General features: G+C 48.6%; 1 pseudogene; it reads right to left on the minus strand.

Annotated features, from left to right (window-relative positions):
- Positions 1–2,876: 2,876 nt before the first annotated feature.
- Positions 2,877–5,437, minus strand: LOC146187869 (uncharacterized; annotated as a pseudogene).
- Positions 5,438–6,158: the final 721 nt, after the last annotated feature.

Raw genomic sequence — 6,158 nt, forward strand, 5'->3', positions numbered from 1 at the left:
GGGTATATTTCGCGTTTCAAGTTCTTGTGAAATGTGGAAGCCGGCCCGCCGCCGTGCCGCGGGCGACTCTATAGCTGGCTCTGCGATCATTTTTGCCACTGCAGTGATTTGAATATTCGCGGCCTGTTTAGCAAATAGCTGGCGTACTCTTTTGCCGAATGAGTGTTTCAAGATAATCATAGAGCATTTACCAGTACCGTATGTGCGCGATGTTCCATCAGTGATTAATGCGCCATGGTCATTGTAGTCGTATTTTTGATTTTACACGCATGGAATGGTCTACTCTTGCAAACCCTAAGACGTCAGTTACGCTAGCTGCACGTATCTCAAATAGGTATATGAAAGAAATAGAGCCTTAAAGTATAGCGGCTGACGCACTGCGTCGTAAATTCCCGCCCGGGCGGCGGCCGTGTGCACCTTAAACCACACGTGGAGCGTCAGGGCCTGCGTCTTGGATTGCATCGCGCAGCGTGTAACCCGACAACCCCACCTGCAGAGCGCATCCACTCGGGCAAGTCGGCGCCGCTGTTGCTGGCGCCGTGCCTCAATGTTTTTCTTCCTTTGTGATGTTTTCAATGCACCCTAGCAAGCAGCGAACAGAGCGTCCATATTTCGGCGCGAGTGAGTGCCCTCAGTGGACTGGAACAGAAGTGCGCGGTGTGTCGTCAACAACAGCGGACGCTTGAGAAAAAACAAATGTGCGAACGAGTGCGATGAAGAAAAGTGAAACTGTAACCCAGTTATTTGTTTCAGCATAACCTTAATATTATTCATACTAAGATTGTACGTGCAGTGTTTTCTCTCCATTTTTTTCTAATACTTCACTTCTTAGAGCGACAACGAAGCAGGAAGCGTCGATACGATTTGCCATATGTGGGAACGTTCATGCATATGCGGACCGACGTTTAATTTACCGCTCAATAACCCAGCTTTAATTTAGATCACCATTGTTGAATCGTTTAAGCGAAAGTATGTGCTGCGATCCTTCGTATTCGTATAGCTTGAACGGCCAAGTGTATTGTTAAAGTGTATTTCGATGGAAGCGCGCTCGCCATACTCGATCTGAGTCACGTACGAGCCTTAATAGGCCGACGCTTATCGCTCATTAATTGCATCGCACTGCATGCCTGTCCTGCGGTAATCGTCTGTTTGAAGCCACTGTTGTTAAAACTGATACACTCGGGGGCAAAGAAATTTGCTAAAACTTTTGGAATTCTCTTCACCCAGAACAGCAGGAATCGCCACGCGAGCAGACATGGAAGAACCTAGACCATTGCCGAATAGAATACAAAAAATAGCAACCATTGCCTATGCACGATATATGACATGTCGTTTTGATTCTTTCTGATCTTTCGGTTGGCGTGGAGCTATTTATCGCCGCCGCCGCCCGGACCAGCAAACGGTGGTGAACTTATTTGATGCCGTTGACCGATCGTCGGTCTCATCCAAATTCGTCACAGTATACATGTGGATTGATTACAGTGCCAGCTTAAGTCAATGAAGATCTAGTGTAAAAGAACATGGTGTAATCCCAAGCAACATCAACAACAGCTAGGTGGAATTAAAGCAAACACGACGGAAACCAGCACCGCGGAACTATAACTATTTAAACACAAGATTTCCGAAGCATTAAAAATTGCAAAGGTAACTTGAAAACATCGATTATAACAGCACAGTTAACGACTCCAAGTATTAAATGAGCCTGCCAACCGCAAAAGCATGCTAATGCGATTTCCCACGGAATATTTCCAGCCACATGCTAATTTGCATCTAATATTGACCAGTAGGTGAAATAGACAAGACAATGTTGACTAAAGTGTATGCCAATGCATCTGGCGGGACATGGTAACAGAACTAACAGTATTGTCCAGCATATGCCATATAATAGCCAACGTCAGTGGAGTAATGGCTAACGCTGTTCGATATAGCCATCCTTATGAAAGGGCAATGCCAATACCGTTGATATGTAAGTTATGCCAGTGTATATCTGACATTGGCGGGCCATTGTAACAGAGCTGACATTATTGTCCACCATATGTCGAATATTGGCCAACATCAGTGGACTGCCGGCTAATGCTGTCCGTTATAGCCATCCTTATCTCATGGCAGCGCCAACACCGGTGATACGCCGGACATCCAGGCCCATCGTTGCCATCCTTGTATAATGGTACCACCGATATTGTGAGGGCATCGGATATGACGGGCCAATGTTGTTATCATTATAAATAGGTACGAACAATATTGGTTACCAATGGAATCCTCAGGGCCAGTGTTGGACGTGTTATAGAATGGCACAACCAATACCAGCCATAAGATGGCAGCGCTGGGCCTACATAGGGCTGATCTCTGCCAACTCACTGACAATATTGGCCCGGGCTGTTGTGCTGCCTGGGCTTGTGCTTGCCGACCTGGATGGTCGGCTGCGGGCGGAAGACAGGTAATGGAGTGCGAAGACTTTTTCCTTGAAGCAGCTCTGCAGGCGATCGGCCGTGTTCCAATGGACTGGTCCTGTAATTTATTACACCAAACCAAATATCTTCATTTCTTTCGCTTGTCTTCTTAAGAATCCTTTTGATCACCTGCACGCCCTTTTCAGCAAGACCATTTGAGCGCGGAAATTGTGGGCTGGATGTAGTGTGATTAAAGTCATACAGTGTCGAAAAACGAGCAAACTCGCGGCTAGAAAATTGAGGTCCATTATTGGTGCAAAGTTCAGCTGGGATGCCATATCTTGAAAACATTGCACTGAGCTCGTCAATGACTGTGCTCGCACTCAGATCAGAGAGCTTCTCTACATCCGGGAAATATGATATTGCGTCATAGGCGCACAAATAGTACTTTCCCCCGTACTGAAATATATCGGCACCAACACGCTGTCAAGCATGATTCGGCGTTAAACGAAGCATTAGTGGTTCTGCTGGCTCACTGTAAGCGTACTTCCTGCAGATTCCACACTTCTGGTTCAATGATTCTATGTCAGAGTTCATCCCAGGCCAGTAAACCAGTTGCCTAGCTCTTGCTTTGCTCTTGGCTATACCGAGGTGGCCTGCATGATTGCGCTGCAATATCTCGGCACGCATGCTTGTGGGAATTATGACCCTGGTGCCCTTCACGAGTACGCCGTTCACAACTGATAGCTCCGGCGCGATAGGCTTCAAACACCCGTCTTTAGGCCCGCCTGTCGAAATGCGCTCGATCACACCCTGCAGATAGGGATCCGCCGATGTCTCGCGCACAAGGCGCGTCATTGTTCTTTCACTCACGGTTGACATTGATGGCGTGCACTTCGACATCATCCGTGTCCACAGCAACATCAGCAGGAAGCGGTGACCTTGACAACATATTGGCGAGCTCCGTCTGTTTGCCAGGAATATACGATAACACGTAGTTGTACTTCAAAAGCCGCAAAAAGAAACGCTGCACTCTAGGCGGCATGTCCCCAATTGCCTTCTTAGCGATATCCATCAGCGGCCGGTGATCACTTTCTGAAGATATCGGATGGGCATACACAAAATGATGGAATTTTTCGCAACCAAAGACAAGGGCAAGTGCTTCTTTCTCAATTTGTGAATATCGTTGCTCGGCTTCTGTCAGGACTCGAAATGCATATGCTACCGGTCTGAAGGTAGCCCCATGACGCTGTAACAGGGCTGAGCCTATGCCAGCTTGTGATGCGTCTGATGTCACTTTCGTTTCCATAGTTGGGTCAAATATTGCCAGAAGAGCAGCTTTGGTCAATGCTTTGCAAATGTCCTGCCAGTCCTTCTCATGATTAAGTGTCTACTCAAACAGAGCATTCTGCTTGACAAGGGACCGCAACGCTGTCGTTTGCTGAGATAGTGCTGGTATTTGCTAAGGTAGTTCACAACGCCAAGCATTCTCTGCACCGCTTGTTTATCTTTCGGTTTTGGCATTTCTAGAAGGCACTTCACGAGGGTGTGGTTTGGTCTTATGCCTCTTCTGCTAATAATATCGCCCAAAAATGCAATTTCTTCCACACCGAACTGACATTTTGCCTCGTTAAAGGTCAGTCCTGCCCCTTCAGCCGCTCTTAGGACGTTATGCAGCCGTTCGTCATGCTCTGCCCTAGTTGCATCCCAAATTATAACATCGTCGACATACACTCGCACACCTGGGAGGCCATCAAATATCTCATTCAGGGCTTTCTGGAACACTTCGCCGGCTGAGGCTATGCCGAACGGAAGGCGTAGAAAACAATAGCGTCCGAAGGGCGTCGCGAAAGTGCATATTTTTGACGAGTCCTCATCGAGCGAAATTTGGTGAAACCCCGCATTCGCATCAAAACGAGAGATTGGATTGGTAAAACGTTTATTCGGGGTCGCCTGCCAGCTCCGCCTCCAATGTCCTCTCGACGAGGCATCTGGTAGTGCTCTCGTTTCAGACTCTCGTTAACCTTCCTGCGGTCAAGACATGCTCTCAACTTGCCGTCTTTTTTGCGCACAATGACTAATGGGCTTACCCAGTCGGTCGGGTTTCTCATTTTCCGTACGATGCCCTCTTGTTCCATCCTGTCCAGTTCGGCATGCAGAGGTTGCTGAAGAGACAGTGGCACTCTTCGCGCCGGCTGTACGACGGGAACGGCGTCCTTGCGGAGCGTTATTCTTGTTTTCGCTGAAGGCATCCTGTCCCCTTGAACAGTCCAGGAAACTGCTGGGCTACGCCTCCCGCTGTGGTCGTGACTGCCTCTACCTGCTCGTTGGATCAGGCCCAATCGTTCGCTTGTTTCAAGTCCCAAAATGGCTTGGTGGTCCTTTCTTACCACAAAAAAGTCAGCGGCCACCTCTCTGTCTCCAACTATTACGCTTGTTGCAACCACGCCGCAATGCTTGATGAGCCCACCGATACAAGACCGGAGTGTGGTATTACTGGGTTGCAATGTAGCCATCCGTAACTTGCGGTACACCGACAAGGGTATGATGTTAGCTTGTGAGCCAGTGTCCACTTTAAACACCACTTCTCGGCTGCCCATCTTCGCCTTGATGCGCCACTCGCGGTTGCTGTCGATGGTTCCAACAGCGACGGTTAGCACTTCGAAGATTTCTTCTTGCTGAATCTCATTTACACCCGCAGTTCTGCAGCAAGACGCGAAGTGGTTCAGCCCATGGCACGAGTAGCATGTCTTTCCATATGCTGCGCAACGGCGAGGGGCGTGTACTCGGCCGCAGCGAGTACACCGGCTGTCTCGTTGAGGACGTCTCGAGGCTTTTGAAGTATGTGTGCTCGAGTAAACGGCATCCACGTCCGTCTCTTCTTTTCCTGCGTTCCAAACTTCGTTTTGACGGGCTGCAGTCTCCGCCGTCTTGCATAAAGCAACAGCTTTTTCAAGCGTCAACTTTTTTTCCCTTATCATCTTCTCCCGAAGTTTGGGAGAGTTTGTGCCAAAAACGATTTGATCGCGCACCATGTCGTCGACCATTGTGCCAAAGTTGCAATGCCTGGCTTGTTTCTTAAGATCGCGAAGGAACTGCTCGAAAGACTCCCCTTTTTCTTAAATGCGAGTGCGAAATATGTATCGTTCGTGAACGTCATTTTCCTGCTCGACGCAGTACGACTCGAACTTTGCGACCACTGTACCAAAGCCCTCTTTGCTTTCCCCTGTGGCAAACGTGAAGTTATTGAAGACTTCTAACGCGTCTTCATCCGCAAAGCTGAGAAGGTGTGCATATTTCACGGCACTGGATCTTGCCTTTTCACTGCACGACGTTGCTTGCCAAAATATTTCAAACTTCTGCTTGAAGATGTTCCAGCTCTTACCGCCGTCTGCGGTGATGCGCAGTTGTTCCGGTGGTCTGATGCTATCCATTCTTGCTCTTGTAGTCGGCAACCGCCACCGCTGCTCTCGGATGAAGGTGGCCATCCCACTTCTGACACCATGTAGCGAGAAGTCGACCGGAATGACGAACGGCACCGTCAGGGAACCACCCCAGCTTTATTACGGCTCGTGCATATATAGGACCGTGGGGAGAGAAGGCAGGGTTAGGAAGAGAGGAGGCAGTGCAGCACGTTTCACATGAGCTGGTGATAACAAACGGGCACCGGCACTGATATGATACAACCACCTTTTCAAAAAAATTTTCAGCGCCTCACAGTGCTAATCTTTACAAGCACTAGTGCATTCATTCATACACCTTTATTCA

Source organism: Amblyomma maculatum, chromosome 5 (genome assembly GCF_055883805.1).
Source record: "Amblyomma maculatum isolate TAMU_Amacu chromosome 5, ASM5588380v1, whole genome shotgun sequence".
Classification (NCBI taxonomy): domain Eukaryota; kingdom Metazoa; phylum Arthropoda; class Arachnida; order Ixodida; family Ixodidae; genus Amblyomma; species Amblyomma maculatum.